The 20,090-nt window shown below is 42.2% G+C and overlaps 1 protein-coding gene across 6 annotated transcripts in view; it reads right to left on the minus strand.

The window, feature by feature from the left end:
• EHMT1 (euchromatic histone lysine methyltransferase 1) overlaps positions 1-20,090 on the minus strand; it is a 984,283-nt gene that overhangs the window by 846,190 nt on the left and 118,003 nt on the right. Inside the window, exon 1 of one of the 6 annotated variants that reach the window (XM_078642014.1) lies at positions 15,566-15,664. The exons of the other annotated variants lie outside the window; for them this stretch is intronic. The gene's annotated coding sequence lies outside the window, so the exon portion shown is untranslated. Of the gene's footprint in view, positions 1-15,565; positions 15,665-20,090 lie in introns of those variants that run through there. 6 annotated transcript variants of the gene reach the window in all.

Consider the following 20,090-nt stretch of genomic DNA (forward strand, 5'->3'; position numbering starts at 1 on the left):
GCAAGCTTCCCTCACACACAGAGCAGGTACAACACAGGCAGCAGCAGTGCAAGCTTCCAACACACATAGAACAGGTACAACACAGGCAGCAGCAGTGCAAGCTTCCCTCACACATAGAACAGGTACAGCACAGGCATCAGCAGTGCAAGCTTTCCTCACACACGGAGCAGGTACATCTCAGGCAGCAGCAGTGCAAGCTTCCATCACACATAGAACACGTACAGCACAGGCAGCAGCAGTGCAAGCTTCCCTCACACACAGAGCAGGTACAGCACTGGCATCAGCAGTGCAAGCTTCCCTCACACACAGAGCAGGCACAGCACAGGCAGCAGCAGTGCAAGCTTCCCTCACACACAGAGCAGGCACAGCACAGGCAGCAGCAGTGCAAGCTTCTCTCACACACGGAGCAGGTACAGCACCAGCAGCAGCAGTGCAAGCTTCCCTCACACACGGAACAGGTACAGCACAGGCAGGAGCAGTGCAAGCTTCCCTCACACACGCAGCAGGTACAGCAGAGGCAGCATCAGTGCAAGCTTCCCTCGCTCATAGAACAGGTACAGCACAGGCAGCATCAGTGCAAGCTTCCCTCACACACAGAACAGGTACAGCACAGGCAGCAGCAGTGCAAACTTCCCTCACACACGGAACAGGTACAGCACAGGGAGGAGCAGTGCAAGCTTCCCTCACACACAGAGCAGGTACAGCACAGGAAGGAGCAGTGCAAGCTTCCCTCACACACAGAGCAGGTACAGCACAGGGAGGAGCAGTGCAAGCTTCCCTCACACACGGAGCAGGTACAGCACAAGCAGCAGCAGTGCAAGCTTCCCTCACACATGGAACAGGTACAGCACAGGCAGCAGCAGTGCAAGCTTCCCTCACACATAAAACATGTAAAGCTCAGACAGAAGTTCTACTTGTTTCTTCTCTCACACTCACACACACACACACACACACACACACATGCACAGATATAGCACAGGCAGCATCAGTGCAAGCATCCCTTGCATAACCGGTGCAGCACAGGCAGCAGCAGGGTGCGCACGCACACACACACACACACACTCCCCCCACCCCAACACCATCCCCTGCATAGAGAACAGTTACAACACAGGCAGCAGCTGTGCAAGCTTCCCTCACGTCGAATATTCCAGCACTGACAGCAGCACTGCTTGTTTCTCTCACACACCAGGATACAGCACAAACCGTAGCAGACAAGCTTCCATTAGTCTCAGTACAGGAAGAGCCTCCTTCATATTAATAATTATAATCATTATTAATGCAATTATTTTTAAATGAACATTCGTATAGCGTTAACAAACACTACCAAAACAAAATCTCTTGGTGCTATTAAGTCAACAAGGACTACAAGTAGAAAGGGCGTGTTTTATGCACCGCTTGCAGGTTGTCAAAACACATAAATTAAAGGCATTGTCATTTAGAATGCCAGTAGCTCTCAAAATCTCGCAAATATGAGACCTATTGCATTGCAAATGCTTGTTAAACAAATGTTTAATAGCACGAGCATATGGTCTTCTCGCTTTGTACCTTTGGAGGCATAGCTGAACCTATGTCCTCTAACCACTCTAAGCCAGCTTTGGAAAGAAGTTAGGATTTTGAAATGTTTTGTGTTGCTGCAAACTTTAATTGTGACTAAGTAACTCCTAGTACATAGGGTTTCTTGAGGCCTTAATCGGATCAGAAGCTGCATCGAAAAGTTGTTCCATTCAGACCACTGCTTGATTACTATTATGCATGCACCATAAGGTCTACACAGTCATACTCGCTTCCCCGTTGCAGATGACAATGCATACTATTTACAAAATTCAGCTTGTATGAGTGGAAGTTTGGGCCAATGGCACAGTGCAGGCTAAGGGTTTTCAAAATAGTAGAGATCATACCTATATTCTCGGAGTAACGGTCAACAAAAAATGTACTTGATCTCAGCCCTAAATTTATCAGAAAGGCCCAACTAATATGATGCTGTTAGATGAAGTGAGAATATCTTGAGCTATTCAGTAGCTAATTCAAGGTTGTAACACTTTCTGATTAGACTGGTCAAGTTATTTGCAGTCTGTACTTTAGAGAATGCTCTTACCAGATAGCTGTCCAAATGCAGATGGCAGTGGATCATCTGTAGAAACTAAGTCCAATGCCGGGGACAGAATTTTTGTAAAATGACATAGGGTTGCATTTAGACAAAAGCAGTCTTTTGTACGTATTCATAGTGCTGTTTCCACATGGTGTACATGGGGACAAGTCTGCATGCCCACCAGACTGGACCATGAAAACATGATTCTTGTAGGTAGACAGCGCAACTAGTAATGGGTTTGGATGGTGCTGGCACTGGGGACAAAGTAATCATCCTAAACTTCTGAAGGTGAAATCTGGTTCAGTTGTAGGTAAATGGGTATGCAGTTCCTATAGAGGTGGGAGAATAGGTGTTCTAAAAGGCCAGGTATTCTTGAACAAATGGGGTGGTTCCTTTTTGGATTAAGAGCCCTCACACACTCTTGCGAGTGCCATACTTCTTCATAGGGCTTTGCTCGCCGTCAAGCCGGCGCTGCAATACTAGACGGTCACCCTCTATAGGGCTCTTTAGCAGAGATCTTTTATCCAAAGCCGTATGTGAAGTGCCTGTGTAGGGCCCTGGGAGTAGATGTGTGATTAGGCTCCACTTACGGTACAGGAAGTAGTGTGTGGCACAAGCGATATGGCTGGTAATGTATTGCCTCAGGGAAATCACCAAGATTATCCCCACCCAGGTGCACACCGACAAGTAGGCTTCTTTTTCACCCTGCATCTTTTCTTGGACACAGCAAGACTGGAAGAAAGGAGGATAGATTGGCTGGAAACCTGGGCAAAGGGAAGCAAAGTCTTTGAAAGATGAGAAGGCCAATGGCCATTTATTACCAGGTCTGGGACATGGCTGGTATTAACAGCACAGAGCACAGCAATATGGCCACATCTTTACCAGTCTTGAACTGCAATAGCACTTCTCCTATACAATAAATTTTTCTTTATAAGGACACAATCAAAGATACTATCCTGGATCTCGGTTTTTAAAATCCAAAGAGTCTTGCTTGTAGAGACCTGCACAGACCGGCACTCATGGGCTTGGCAGCAGTGTCAATTAGCTTCCTGGAAAACAGCCCTTTCACTCTTTTTCTTTCACTATTCGGAACATAACATTATACCCATCATGGACACATGAAAGCTGAAGGACTACAGCTGCAGACTACAACAGCAATGGCTTTATCTTTCTATAAAATCTTCCCCCTTAACCTACTTTGATGTCTGCCACCCCATCAACCATACAGCAGGGCTTTCTCTCTCTTTTACATCCCTTTGATTTCTTAGGAGCCCTAACCACGTGGTTCCATTTTCCAGAGCAACTCGATCAAATATCTGTTTGACGACCCAGCCTCTATCAGTCTGCATATAACGAACAACGCTCATTCCCGCCCAGAAGGCCACTTTCTGGATCCTACTTTGACTTCATCTGGATCTCTGACAGGCATTTCCTCCCCCACACACCCAATTCAATTTCATTGGCCAGATCATATAGCAATTTCCTTTTACGTCTGCATTCCATTAGCATCTCCGACAAAGCGCTTACACTGGTTTCTTCCTTCTTGTCCGGTAGAATACAATCGGTAGCTCTGGGCAGCTACGAGTCTCCTCCCTTGGTCCTCCATGTGAAGTCTCACAGGGCTCATCCTTGAGCCCAACTCTTTTTCATATATATGTATCCGAACTGGCGACACTCATTAGATCCTTCGGACTGGCTCTGACATCTTATGCAGATGATACACAAATTGTATTGTCTGTGTCAAAAAATACTCTACCACTGATGCAAAATTTTAAGGACGGCATGCTGGTCGTCAGGTCCTGGATGAGCTCTCATTGTCTAAGGCTGAATGCAGATGAAACTGAATAGTCATTTTTGGCAATTTTCTGCCAAACTGGTCACAGACTTGGTAGGCTGACAAATAAGGGACCGCACCAATTCCAGTCGCCAAGGCTAAAAACCTTGGTGTGATCATGGACAATAAACTGAACTTTGAGGCACAGGTTAATGCCGTTTCCTCATCGAGTTTTTTTTGCTTAAAATAATCAAAAAAATACTAACTTTTATTCCCACAGACAGCAAGAAAACGGTGATTACCTCACTGATTCTTGCCAAATTAGACTATTGCAATGGTCTCTATCTTGGTGTGCCTGATAAACAACTCAATAAGTTGCAAATGATCCAGGATGCGGCCCCTAGGCTTTTGCTGGGAATTCCTAAGTATCATTCAGTCCGGAAACATTTCCAAAAGCTGCACTGGCTCCCAGTCAGGAGCTGTATTCTCTTTAAGGTCCTTTGCATTACCTACAAGGCACTTCATGATTCTGGTCCTAAATTCCTGAGACGCCTGCTATACTGGTATGTCCCTAAAAGGCATCTGCGCTCAGAAGGAGCTAAATTGTTAGCAATTCAGAGATTTTTCAAAGCCAGCTGGGGTGACAAAAGCTTTAGGATGGCAGCCCCAAACTCTGGAATGAACTTCCCTTCTCCATTAGAACGCTTCCATCCTTGTTTGCTTTCAGTAAGGCCCTGAAAACTTGGCTGTTTAATAAATAGAGACTGTGCCTTTCATAAAATTGCTTCTCTAGACCTCAGCGCCACTACACCTCAGGGTATTCGTGCACTTAATAAATATAGTAACATAACATATGAACATAACATATTCAATGATCTCATAAAGACATTTCAAGTATACCTGCTCCAGGTAAGGAAATATTTGAGGAATTGAAATCTGTCTTAACTGGTTTAGTCTCTAAAACTCAAAAAAAAACTTCAAGAAGAGCTAACTTCAAACATCCCTTTTCAAGAAATAGAGGAAAGCGTGAACAGCCTAAAATACATTCATTAAATTATCGAAGCACAAGCTCCAATGGGAACCACATTTCTTAAAGATTTTTCAATCAAGAACCAAAGTAAATAGTTCTCCTGTAAGGGTTTTAGTTTAAAGTCCTACAGTCACCAAGTGGAACGCACTTGGCATGCAAACTACAACATTTCAGATGGCATACTAGGCAAAAAATGTTTTCTCTCATACAAGGACCAAATCTTAGCTGCAACAAACAATATTAAATGCAATGCATGAAAGAAGCCATTTATAAACCGTAAATCTTTTTAGATTGCCTATTTTTCAGAAAAAGACCTACCACTTTCTCAAGACCAATGTGACACCTGGTTTTATATCTCACTTAAAAAAAAAACAACAACCACCCCCTTCCCCACCTTTTACAAATTTTAACCATGGTCAGTTGAAGAATGCTTTCAAGAGCTCTCATTGCCCCGCTCCCCAACCACCCACTCATCTTTTGAAACCTGTGTGCCCTGGGCCTTTCAAGCCCTAGTCCCATAAATTGCTCCACCAGTTGAACGGTTTGATTCATTTTCATGTGCAAGTTGCCTAATGTTTGGAGAAAGGCAATGTGAAGACTGTTGACTTTAAGAACACATTTTGAGCCAACGGATCTGGTATATATTATCAACCAATTCCAAAACTCATATTCTGGAAGGCACTGCAACCAGCCAGCTACAAGCCTTCTGGGAAGACAACTCCATTCTCTCCTTCAACACAACCAGCTTTGGAGCTGAAATGAACATGGATACTGACTGGACCAAGGATGAATAGAGACTGGTGATGGACAGTCAGAGTCACGAGTATTTTAAACCTATCAGCTAACTTTGACAGAGCCCTGATCAAGACTAAAAGCATAAGGCATCTCTAATCTTAGCTGCTTTTCATCTTCTCCCGCAATTGGGTCCCAAGGTACTGCCACTTCACAGTGACACCACCACTCCACCTATTTAATCCTCTCCTAAATATTTAATGTGGGAGGAAGGGATATAACCCGGTGCAAGACGGCAATGGCTGCATGATGTTAAGTCTCCAAGCCAGTCTCAGAAAAAGCTCATGAACAACAGACCCACGCACACGCTGTAGGAGCAAGCTGCAGGGTCGAGTAAGTTACCTTCGTTTCTGGATCAAGGAAATGCAGCAACAAAGGTGGTGCACTACCTACCATGGAAGCACAAATGACAGTAGACACGCCTTCTAACAGTGATTTGTAAGGCATGAGGAGCATAAGGGGCTGGATTTGAATATCAGAGAAGACCATCTGAGCAACGGAAGACAACTGAGAGAGGTGGACACTGTAAACACATGAAGGCTAAAGCATACAAACGAGTAGGCGGGGGGGGGGGATAAGGGGAGATGACAAGCACACAAGTGGCACTAGAAGTCAGCGCTATTTTCCCGAAGCAAAGAGGTCGGCCCACAAGAGGATGGGTGTCTGCAGCTGGAAAACTGAAAATGCCACATAATCTCTAGCAGTTTTCAGAAAACCTTTTTGATTTGAAATTCTAAAATGAAATTGATTTGCGTTTGTACTATATATATCCTTGTCAATTTTGAGAAGTTTAATCTCAAATGTTGCATCAAAGCACGGGCATGCACTCAATGCCTGTTTGACAGATAGTTCAAGTAGTAGGGATACAGATGAGCTGCTGCAAAACACTTGTGACACTCTGCTTGAAACAACAGTGTTGCTGTATAGGCTTGTAAAGTGACTGAACAAAAAAAAGGTGAACAGCTTAAAAATAATTTAAAAAACAGTTTTTCGCTGTAAGTTGTGGGAGGCAGATCCCTCTTGTAAAGAATTGCTAAGAGCAAGGGAAGCTGGTAACCAGTTCACACAATTGCCTGAACAAGAGGAACTGGTAACGATGGGCAGCAGTGCAGGGAATGAGAGTTTGGGAATATAGGACCATATACATTGAAAAGAGCTGTACAAGCCACAAAGATCCACATTTAAAAGCTTTGAGAAGCGCTCTCCAGTCCGGTCAGTAAGTACCTGCCTATTAATACCTTACAAACGATATAAAAAAATGAATTCTCTTAAATATTGATAATATTCAGAGGTCATTTTCTTCAGTACCATGAACAAGCTTGGAAAGGTAAACAACTATGTGAGCAAGATGAAAACTTTAATCTGTAACATAAGGTTACATAACGAGTGAGTGGTGCTTGAGTACTATGAGCGGTTGCCTCAGTGGTACTTATTATGATCCAGGTGGAATCGGACAGTATGGATTTCGGTCTATTTATTTTAATTATTAAACCGGGAACAACAGAGATCAACTTCTGCTATTGGTCAGAGAAATGAACAGCTTGATGTCCTATATTCCCAGTGGGCATTAGAACCACCTGCACACTAAAGGCAATCAGGTCTAAGTTTGTCTTAACCTTGCAAACTTTGGGAAGGGGAAGTAATGATAAAACAATGTCTCACATAAGTCAATAATTCTCTTGAAGAAGGCAGATCCATCCCCACTGCATGTCTTGTACGGAATAAAGAAAGTTGAGACTTTGGGTTATACCCACAGAGGACTTTTTCTACCTAATTTCTTTGTGAACAAAACAAACATGGATCAATCTGATGCCAAGGCAAGAGTACCTTGAACGGATCCGATCAGCTTTCTATCTAGAAGTAGGGATAGACACCCAAACATCTCAAAAAATAAAATGTGTCCATTCTTGCATGGCCAAGGTGAAGACAGTTGTTTTCAAAATGGCATGGTGAATATATAGTGCATCCTCCAGAAGCTAACTGAAGGAATATTCTCAAGAACTGGCAAATGGCATGCAGAGAATTTATGCTTCTAGGCCAGGAAAATGACAAGATCCTTGAAAGGATCGCCACTAAAGGAAACTGAGATAGAGAAAATGGTAGTGCAAAATGGTATAAAGAACTTGTATGTTTGTCTTTACGGAGAATTGGGAAGAGAGGGCTGATGTATGGAAGCACTGTTGCCCATTAAGTGTTTATGCAAAAATGAGACGATAAGACCAGAACCGGTTTCTAACAAGCTCATCGAAGGGTAGGTCTGCAGAAACTGTAAGGTGGTGTTGGCGAGAAGGTAGCCAGCTGTGTGGAAAGGACGACAGAATAAAGCGGTCATGTAAGTAGCCTCAACCATGGTTAAACAACAAAGATGCCTCAGGAACCGAGCAGGATATTTGAGAGCCCTCAAGAGAAGACAATAGGGGCACCTAAGTGGGAATGTCTTTTATCATAGGAAGTGGGGTAATCAATTAGGTTTTTATTTTACAGAGCCGAAGAGTCCATTCAAGGATATTTGGAATTTTCTCCTTTCCCACCTCTCAACCTATCCTGCTGAAAACGTCTGAAGCCCCCCTCCCCCCAAAGCCCTGAGATAATTGATTCCTATAAGCTTGGAAAAGGTTCATCCAACTCAACACTGATCCATAGCAAGGCTTGGGTGTGGGTTCCGTTTAATTTATGGCAATTATGTGATCAGCACTCTGCCTCAAGCAACAATTCAATTAATAAATAAGCACTTAACTATTGAACAGAGATGAGAAAAGCAAGACTGCCTACCAACACTTCATACCAAAAGACATGGCAATGGAGTCAGAGCTATAAGCTGTTTACAAGCTAAAATTAGGTGGCTGTCTAATCCTAAGCCACAACCATTTATCCATAACGGCACAGAAGACACAATGAACTTCAAATCTGCTCAAACTAGCTTTTCACTATTAATTATATTTCCACTTTATTCAGAGTTGGTTTATCTTTTATTAAAGCTAGGATATAGGATGATAGGCCTCTTAAGTTAAACAAGTACATTGTGTCCTGTAAGTTTGGCTGTTGTTTGATGCTAATATTTAGAACTGGCAGGCGGTTTTTAACGCATTTGTGAGGGCAAGAACTACTTTTTGCTCCTACTTTTAAAATTGTGTAACACTTTTACAAATTTGAATATTTACGATATTTTTTGCACATTGTTTTACTGGTTAACTCACCCGTTCTCCTTGCTGCTTAGTTGCGGGTTGAAACGCTAGCTTGCTCGACCCCGGCGGTACCCGGATGTTAATCGGGACCGCACTGCACCTGGGTTGGTGTGCTAGTTGTTACTCAGGAAGTATAAAGGGCATTATGGGGCGGGCGCGCAAAAGGCAAGCCCGTCTGCGCCCGAAACGTGCCCAGGACCAGGACCCCTGACTGTTTCCAGGTTATCACATACAGCAGACAGCAACTACTTGAACTTAACAAGGGTGAGTGTAAGCCTTTTGGTATCTGGCCCTCAGAAAAGTCAGGCTGTATCAGCTGCGCATACATGTTGAACACCGGGGTTGCTGATAGAGTTAATAGACCCGCTCAAGTCCAAAACCAGGGAAACTTAAGTACGGCATCACCGTCCGCTGGTCACGTAAGGGGTGACATAGAAGATACATCACACAATACCTTGACCTCCGAGATATATGGGAAACATAGGAAACATGGGCCGATGCAAGTTGTATGTCAGCAAGTCCAGTGCATGCTGATGAACATACGGTCACTGGGGAAGCATAAATACAAAATTGAGGACCTGATCAAAAATATCTCGCCAGATATTCTCTTTTTAACAGAAACCTGGACGGACCTTGCTTCAGGGCCGGACTGGAACATTGCATTACCTCAGGGCTATGCGGTGAAGTTCCAGGACAGAGGGGCGAACAAAGGGGGTGGGGTTAGCAATTGTATATCAGGACCGTTTCAAAGTGTACATTGAAGCTGTAACTGACCTACCAGCATAAGCATTTCGCTTTTCTATAAAGGCGCCTCATTTTTGGAAGCTCCAGGGAATTCTTATTTATCGTCCACCAGGACCTAGAGCTGCTTTTTCCCCAAGCCCTGATGACACATATGGAATCCTGTATAGATTCTGATTCTATGTTAATACTTGGGGATTTTAATTATCACCTTGAGCTAGATAATAACACAGATACCGGTAGATTATTAGACAACATGGCAGCCTTTGGTTTTAATCAGCGGGCTATGGAGTCTACCCACCAGGCAGGCCATACATTGGATGGCATTTTCTATAATAACAAGAACTTGAATGTGACTAAGCTGACGGATCTCCCCTGGACAGATCACAGAGCAGTGCATTTTAAGCTTAAAACTTCTTTGCACTGGCACGATGCACAGAATGCCGTAGTGAAAACAAAAATCAGGGGATGGAATAAGGTACTATTAAATGATCTATAATCAGCATTAGGGCAACTTCCAAGTAGGGATGGTCAGACTAATGATAGAGCAGTAGCAGATTTCAATCAATGGCTTCAGGCAGCCGCAGATGTTGTGGCCCCGGAGAAAGTGGTAATAAGTAAGAGACTTAAGCCCTCGGCGCCATGGTATAACTTTGAGCTGAAACTCCTGAAAGCTAGGTGTAGAAGAGCTGAACAACTCTGGAGGCAAAACTATAAAGAGGATAGTAAACGCACATTTAATCAGGCCCTTACACGGTATAAAGAGGCTATCGTTAGGGCAAAACAACAATTTTACACGCAGAAGATCGAGAATGCCAGCAACTCGGATAAAGAGTTGTTTAAGGTGATCCCTTTGCTATCGAAACCCCAGCAAGAGGAAAAATTTCAGCCATATCAAGAGATGTGTAATAATATGGCCACTTACTTTCAAAGTAAAGTCCACTCTATTTATGACGACCTCCAGAAGACTCGTATAGGCCTGGGTGAGGAAATATACATTGAGGCAGAACCAGCTCAGACCAGTCTAGTTAGTTTCCCGGCTGTCACGAATGAAGAGATTTTAAACATACTTGGTTCGATAAAATCAGGCGCACCCGGTGATCCAGTTCCGCCTAGAATTATGCACTTAGGGGCAAATAAAATTGTCAGCCAATTAACTCCTCTCATTAATAAGGTGCTTGAAGCAGGGACGTACCCTACGGCCTGGAAGCAAGCAATAATTAGGCCTATATTGAAGAAACCCACTCTGGATCCTTTGGAATGTAAGAAGTATCGCCCTATAGCAGGTCTACCGATGGCAGCTAAAGTGCTTGAGAAAACACTGAATAATACTTTTACAAAATACCTAGATGCCAATAATCTGCTGGATTCGACCCAGCATGGTTTTAGAGCTCACCATTCTACAGAAACGGCACTTATGGTAGCAACTGAAAAGATTCGGAAGATTGTCGACGGAGGAGGCAAGGCGATCCTGGTCTTGCTAGATCTGTCGGCAGCTTTCGACACGGTAAATCATTCACTGCTAGTCCAACAGTTACAGGACATTGGTATTGGAGGCCTAGCCTTGTCCCTCCTGGCATCATTTCTGTAAGGAAGAGAACAGAAACTGGTATGGGAGGGAATGCAATCAGAGGGTTTCACTCTCCCCTGTGGCGTCCCGCAAGGCTCAGCACTCTCGCCAACACTTTTCAACATATATATCACACCCCTGGCAAGACTGGTTAGGAAACATGGATTTGTGATGGTATCCTATGCGGATGATTCGCAGCTAATCATCTCGTTGGCTAAACAACAAGAGGATACAGCAGTCAGGTTTCATGGTTGCCTTCTGGATATCCTGACCTGGATGAACCAAGCTTATCTAAAGGTTAATACCGATAAGACGGAAGTCATGGAATTTGGGCCAGGACAATCCTTGTGGAATTCTACATGGTGGTCGATAAGTGTAGGGGAATGCCCTAAGCTGGCTCCTAAAGTGAGAAATTTGGGGATAATTTTTGATACTCAGCTCAATTTCTCAGCGCAGGTAAATAGCCTTACATCGTCCTGTTTCTATCTTATAAAAAAAATGAGAAAAATGTTCTCTTTCATTGGCCAGGCTCTGCAAACAACGGTGGTAGTGAGCCTTCTGCTGTCTAAATTAGACTATTGTAACACGCTGCTTCTGGGAATTGACAAAGCCCAGAGTAACAAATTACAGTCTTTGCAGAATGCAGCTGCTAGGTTGCTGTTGAATATCCCCAAAGGAAGCTCTACGTCACAGGGAATCAGAGCCCTTCATTGGCTCCCTGTACAGCAAAGAGCAGAGTTCAAGGCTTTATGCACTGTGCATAAAGCACTCTACGGGGGAGGAGCTAAGGATATGCTGAGATTTTTCAGGCCGTATATTCCAGCTAGGACACTAAGATCTAGCAACGCCTGTCTTATGCAAGTAAATAAAATTCGGAGAGCAAGATGGGGTGGAAAAGCATTCTCCCACCGGGCAGCTAAATTATGGAATGAGTTGCCATCTACTCTTCGACTGCAGCCAAATCATCAAACTTTTAGGAAGATCTTAAAGACCATGCTGTTCTCACAGGCATAGTCTGACATCATGACAACATCCCCTCACTTACATTAGTGCCAAGACGCTGTTTGCATTTGTGCGCTTTATAAATATGAATCCTATCCTATCCTATGAAAGTACAGTACACCTGCATTAAATGACCAACATGTAAGATGGATAGCATCCTGACAAAAAAACAAAACCACAATCGTGACAATCTGTTATTAAGAACTACAAATTTGATTTTTGTTGGCTACAACATGTTTGTCAATTTTCAAGGAAAACGTTAGGTAGAGGATTGGTAAATAGGGCGAGGAAAGTAGTAGCTCTGGCTTTGGGGTGATGCTCATTGAAGTAACAGAGGGAAGAGATGAGAATAAAATAGGAGACGAAAGGTATGGCGTTCTTCAACCACAAAAAAAAAGAAAAGAACAAACAACAAAGGAAAAAGAATATGTTGCATTCAACCTTTACTATTCCAGCTTTCAAGCTAGAGTCACAAAATTCACCATCGCAACCATCATCTAAATCACAGATTCAGTAACGTTACTTGGATTTGATTTGCTTTGATAATCAGACTGATGGTAATGGATGTGTCATTTAGGCAAATGTTACAATGCTGATTCAGTCTTTTACAAATCAGATTTTTGGACCCTGAAATACTGGCGTGTAGACATGGATGTGGTGTGACTTTCTTTGATAAGCTACAGATTGTACTTAAAGGAGATAGAGATGTGAAGGAAATAAGGTTGTCAAAGCAAGTCAGTGAAGAACGGCTTGCACAAGTCCTTTTGCCCTCATTCTTAAGGTATGCACAAGTGTCTGGAACAGGTGGAATAAGATTCATACACACAAGGACCATAAAAGAATCAGAGTTAATGGTCCTTTAAAATTTCTCTAGACTTAACATGAAGAACTTGGAATAATAGAACTGTAAAAGTTGGAACCACTCCATAAATTACACTATAGACTGTTAGTAAAAACATTTCAACTTTCATTTAAGAGACTCAATTCTGGAAGTTTCTGTTGAACTAAATGTGCCTTACCCAAGAATGACAGATCATCAAAACATTTCAGATAGTGATGGAAAATGTACATGACTGCCTATTAGCAAATATAAAAATGTAACAAGGCAACTTACACCCTCACAAAACTATTTTGATGGCCTTGGCACATAGATTTCAGGAAACAACTATATGTGCTGATTAACACTGAACTATCACACAAGACTAATTTTAGGGCTCATTTCAGTGTTGTTAAAAAGAAATAGGGAAAGGTACTGAAAAAGGCATTTCAAAGTGAATAAAAATCCTCTTCAACCCAAAATGGCAGAGGCAAGAAGGAAAGTATGAAGGAAAGCAATGGAGTAAACTCTAAAATACTGAAATATTTTGCTTAACTGTTTTAATTAAATGAGAAAGGTGCAATGTGAGTATAAATAAAATTTATCAAGGATACGAAATCCATGAGAATGTTCTGTTCTCCTGTGCAACACAGGACGATGGCCTTCAAGTACATATCAAAATGTGTAAGAAATATGCTGAAATCCAAGTAAAAATTACCTGCAAACTAACAGCTATCACAGCATATCTGGAGCCACGTCTATTCTAGAAAATCAGTTCTTCCAGATTCAGAACAGTGACAATGATCTTAAAACCCATACATATGCAGCTTTTCTTTCTTTCCATTGAGGAAAACCTTCGACAAAGGCGAAAGATGTGTTCCACTTTCCTTTCCAAACTGGCAAACTATATTTATAGCTAATTTCTTTAAGTCGCTTTGTCTCCGACATTTTCTGCTTTGTAGAGTCAAGTCTCTACTATGTCAAGTGCCTAGAAGCTATTTAGAAGCAACATCACAAAACTAAATGCAACAGTATGGTTAAGACACTTCAAGTGGTGTACTAGAGTAAGATACACAGCTGCTAGCAATGGAAAGATCTCTTAACCAGCTCAGCTATAAGTCTTGGACTGCCTTTGACATCAATCAAAAATTAAATTTTTTACAAACTACTAAATCACTGAGACACTTACATGCCAATATTAGTGGAATACATCTGCCAATCAGCAAACCAGGGCACTCCTCTGCATACTTGTGTAAAGCTCAACCCTTTCTAACACTGCACTTTTTCTCTCAAGTTTAGTACAGTAGCAGACAGACCATTGAAATAAAACACCATTTTCAAAACAGAATTCATGTCTTCTTAAAGTAGAAAACAAAATAACTTACTTACCAGGCCAAAAGCAAATATTTCCATCCATATCCGAGATTCTCTCAATGTTTTGTCACTTCAAGGGCGAGGAGGAGCAATTTACCTGCTCATCAAGTTGCATTTTCCAGAAAACAAACCTTCTGACGGGCCCTGCATCCAGCTGTGCTGTGGTCAGCCTTGGACCATTCTCAATGCCCAAAAGAGTTGACGAAACACCATGCAAACAAATACAAAATGACAAAAGGAAGACATTTCACATGAGAGAAAAAGGGCCTCAGAATAAAGTACTTAAGCATGGGACGCACAAAGGTCAGTTTATTATTTTAGACAGTAACTGGGGAAACGAGCGAGGATCAGAAGAACACTAAGCAAAGTCCAAATGCTGCGCCCATCGGACAGAGATTGCAAGTGGAGAGAAAGGTGCCTTAAGGCCAGCTAGACCAGGGCCTCTTGCCATTTTTCATAATGATTAGGTACAAAACTCAATTCAAAGCATAGCTGCCGCCGGAAGACCACGATTGACTGCAGCAGTGTCAGAATCTTAAAAGTGAATCCATAGGTTGGCGGTCACATGCAGAAAATAATGACCAGTACTTTGGTTCAGACAGACACGACAGAAGTATTTTGATGAAAAAAGATCTGCGCTTAAGCCAATTCATATAGTTTCAGGATAAGTCAACTCAACTCGACACACACAATGCTTTACAATAATGCATTCCTGGTATTCACTGATATGCATGTATTTCAAGACAATCAAATAGCAATGTTAGACTCAGACCGGTTTCTTTAGACACAAAACGAGATTTAGTAGGAGACTATGGAATATAAAATAGAAAATTCATACCACTGGTAAAGTACACTACGACCATTTAATGCAAATGAAGCGAATGCACAAAAAACACAATTCTGCGCTAACACTAAATAATCATGATGCATACATACTCTAGGAGGAAGCAGCAAGGAGATGACATCATAAAAATCGTGTTGCAGCTTAAGCAAAAGTACAAAGGCTCTAGGTACACCAGCCAAGTAAGCAACAGGAAAAGAGAGAAAGTGAAGCAACTGGAAACTGGTTCAGTGTGTGTGCTGGGCCTCCAATTCAGGCTCACATTTCAACCAAACAACCCTTCCCAAATCCTGTAAGCTGTTAAGAAACGGAAGCACAAGTCCTTCAACGACATGCATCCAGGGCCCTACCTCATTCAGAGGCCTGTTGAGTCGTGCAAGCCTTGAGATTTTCACCACGGGTTTCTGAGGCCTACAGCACTGGAGTGTTCATGAGTCCCAGCCCACAGTGGCAGCTGAGGAGCATGCTCAGTAGAACAGTCTCTCTCCCAGCACCAAGCTTCAAGGGCTGTACTGCCCTCTCTGGTAAGCCGAGGAGGAAATGAGTGGAAGGCAAGCTGCTGAAGAGCAACTATTCCAATGGCAGAGGAGTCGACAAGCGATCGTTTTTCAAAACACATGTCACCTAGAAACCATTTCTGATCCAATTTTTGCCTCGGACAAGATGAAACAGTTTAAGCATTCTGACCTTTTAAGGTACAATGCTGGGCCGCTTTCACTGAACCGCAGCTCAGTTGTAATCACTCAAATAATATCATTTTATTCAAATTCAAAGAAATCAATGTGCAACCGAGAAACATACCATTTTAATTTCCGCTTGAAATAAATAAAAAAAATTGAAGGCAGCATTTCCAAACCAGGAACACTGCTGCACAGCTGAATCTTAAAATCACCTTTGTTTTCTTCAATGGTTTATTACCTGCATGAGGTTCCATATTCTGAATATATACGAATATATACAATTTAATTTTTTCCATATAAAAACACAATGTTTACATAGATAGAACGCAAGATCGGTAAATAATGGTCATCAACTGCACAAGGCACACACTCGCAATGCTTTATTTTTAATCAATTCTCAATAATCCTTACAACAACATAAGCCTAAGAAAGAATACCAGTGTGCTTCTCCTCTCCAAAGCTACAAATACCGCAATGAATAGAGGGCAAGAATCTTCAAAAAAATATTCTCAATATTAACTTTTACTGGAAACCTATTGTTAATCGTCAGTGGGAAATCGACCATTAACTATTTCAGCTTCTCAATTAAAACAAATTTGTGGACATTCGAGAGTGGAAGTTTCTAAACTTACTGCTGTTGAATGTCTTCAAATTTAGAACCAGCTTGTTGTGTACTAAGCCCCGTTAGGGGAAATAATATTGTCACATGACAACGAAAGAAATTGCAGATTCCTATCTCTTAAACGTGTTAGTACAGGTCAAGTAATTACATGGGAACAGAAACAGGAGGTGAACCACTAAAATGTCAAAAAAGCACAGCCCTTCATTTAAGTATTCAACACATTTCGATGGCTCCAAAATCTGCATGCTCTCCTGCATGGCAGGAGAGGACACAGCCAACTGCAAAGTACACCAATGTCTGTTGGAGGTACTGAAGATCTACTATCTGCAGCATTAGTTTTAACACATTTCTGAAATTAAATGTTTTGAGTGGCCCTTGATTTTTTTAATGACGATATTTACAGTTGTGGTCAATAATTTTCTTTTCCCATGTTTAAAGGTTTTCTAAACAAATTTTTAATACCATGTTGAAAAACGAGCCTCCATTAATTTCAATTGGGTTTTCATATGTTTACGGCTGGGATCATGCCTACATCTCTCTTTAGAAACTTAGCTCAACTTACGTCCAATACTAGTTTTTTTTAAACCCAACTTTGCCAATATGGTAGGATTTTGTGGGGGGGAGGGGGGTGTTGTGTCTCTGCGCCTCTGCTGGACAATAGAATGTACTAATTAATGAGGACATCAATTACCCCTAGTCCATAGAGCCTGGAAGTTGACCTACTAAGTAACATGGAACCAAGTTTCAGAACCGGACACTAGTTCTAAAAGATGTTCAATTCGGATCAGTGCATGTTCGGTACCATGAAGATGGCATGATGCATATGCAGTAATGCTCACTCCCCTCTAAATCAAACACAAACTGATTTTACACATGGGTGGGTCTAAACTGGGGTGGCATGGGGGCAAGAGACAATGGGTTGGAATGCTACTCCGAGCGATTCCCAGTAATTGGACATATTGCACTCATTCCTCCCATTACCTTTTGATACACTCCCACCTCCTCGCCATTCCTCACTCCTAAAATGTATAGGTATGAAGGTTTGGCTGACAGATAGGTGGGTTGAATTTGGAATAGAAGTGACCTTCCAAGTAGTAGTAAAATACACCATACATGTAATTTTATACTAGATGAAAGTCCTGTGTTACTCCAATTCCCAACAAGGACGTAGATAGCACAAATAAGGGATTATTGTGGGAAGAGGTAACAGCAACATTGAGAAGCTAGTGTATTATGTAAACATGTTCACTATGATCTCTTGACCAATGTATGCATCGCAGCTGGAAGAATCAACAGCTTAGTGCTTGGAAAATGTTTGCGCTGTGGACCATGTAGCTAGCTGTCCTTCATTACTCTTTAAGGATGCTGTCTTTGCTCTCCTGAACAAACTAAAAAGATGATGGGCAGGATATTTCAATTAATTTCAGACATTGGCAATTACTTGGCCACATCCCAGTGCATAGCTTTCTTGCCCACAAGGTCACCTCAGATTTGACTCAGCCACATGCTCCAATAGGAACAGTCCAGTTGGAACTGGAAAACCAGGTCTTCTCTGAACCAGAACCACAAGCAACTCAAGACCGGTTTCACCCCAGCTTAAGCTCTTCAGTCAGGTGCAGATTATGTCCGGTGGCAAAGTGAGCCCTGGACCCACATCTCAGCAAACCGGTTACACTGCAAAAAACTAAAAAGTGATAGGTGGGACACTTGAATTAATCTTAGCCACTTGTGATTACCTGGGCCGCATCCCAGTTCATAATTTCTTTTTGCTTACAATGTCACCCCAGATTAGACTCACCCATAAACAAATCAGCCTTGATCCTGCTCCAATATGAATAGTCTAGCCCAAACTAACAAGCAAGGTCCTCTCTGAAGCAGAACACAAAAACCCAAGACTGGTTTCGTCCTAATTAAGGCTCTTCAGTCGAGTACACCTTGGTTTCAGTGGCAAAGTGAGCACAGGACCCACATCTGGGCATACCTGTTGCACATAGGGAATCACAATTAAGTAAGCAATAAAGTGATTCTCTACTGTAATGTGCTTAAACATTTGCTGCAACAGTTTTTCCCTACAGAGCAAAAATAAATATGAAATGCAGGAGATGATCCATATAGAAATTGCAGTTTCGGAAGTGGGCTTGTCAAGTCTCCAAAAGGGGTGAGGGACTCTTCATTAAAATGAAAATGAATTGTTCTATCCAGATACAATCTCGTAGCATGCTTACTGTAACATTTTCTCGAATACATCCAACGCTTTGAGGAGAAAGAATGCACCAAAAAACCTTGATGAGACTTGGTCAATACCTTTGGGCAGAAGGTGTGCGTTTCCTTAGTACCACTTGCTCCAGTGGATGATGGGAGTATGTTTCAGAACTCTTTTAAACAGATCTGTAAAGCCCCCAGTGAATCAGATGCTCTAGAATGGTTTCAGAGTATTATGGGCAAGTCACTGAAAAATCCCAAACAGTAAAGTATTTCTAACAGAAGAGTCAAGATATTTGCAGGCTGCGCTTTTGAGAATGTAATGAGAAAACAGCAGTCCAATCGGTGTAAGACATGTCCCTTCTGTAGCCACAGATTGTCCACCCAAGCCACTAGGCGTTGGAGCATTTTACAAGAGAACAGTTACATATATTCAGTGTAGCAGTGTACATAAGTTAAAGGGTTTTAAATGTGGCAATTATGCTTCAGGTGAATACTCTACCTGCAGATTCCTCATCTGTAGAACTACCCCCAGGCATAAGAATAGATCTAGAAAACTTCAGAGCCGTCAGTAGAGTCCATAATGCGCCCACTCCAGAAAAACAATGTTAGTTTCCCTCCATTTTTTCCGAGCCATGGAGTAAAAAATCGTGACAACTTGCGGTAGCATTAAAGAATTAAAATGGAACCTTATTAATTTGCTCTATGGGTCACATCTCAAAACAGGGAAGTGGACGGGTCAGTGAGGAATCTGAAGGTAGATAAGAGTATCCACCAGATCTATCATTACCGCGATTAAGTAACTTTTCATTCTCATGGATACTTCTACCTGCAGATTTCTCACCTGGAGAAAGGATTTCACAACAATACCCTGTCCCGGAGGCATATAAATTGATGATTACTATCAGTAAGTCCTGCATGGATCTAGTGAAGTGCCGCCCCTGCGTACCACTGCATTTAGGCAGAAGTGTCTTATAAAAGTGTGGCAGGAAGTCCACGTCGCTGCTTTGCATATTTGCCAGTGCTGAAGTGGTGGCTCGGATTCCTTCAGGCGATCCTTCTGGGCGAGAGCATAGCAGCAAGAGCATAGCAGATTTTAATGCAAAGGATGATCCATCAGGATAGAGACCTCGGCAAGGACAGCACTGTGATAGTCCTACGCGTAAAAACTTTGCTGTAGAAATGGCTAAAGACTTTGTCCATTTCTATATCGGCGTGGATAGCACTGTGCTAATCCTATGCTTAAAAACTTTGATAGAAAAGCAGACATTTGAGGTGAGCAGATCTAGAGTGTCGCTGGTGTTGAGAGTGCTCTATACAGGAGCTGCTTTCCACTTAAACTTGAGAACTACCCAGAGTTCTCTGCTTATT

Source organism: Lissotriton helveticus, chromosome 5_1, assembly GCF_964261635.1.
Source record: "Lissotriton helveticus chromosome 5_1, aLisHel1.1, whole genome shotgun sequence".
Taxonomy (NCBI): domain Eukaryota; kingdom Metazoa; phylum Chordata; class Amphibia; order Caudata; family Salamandridae; genus Lissotriton; species Lissotriton helveticus.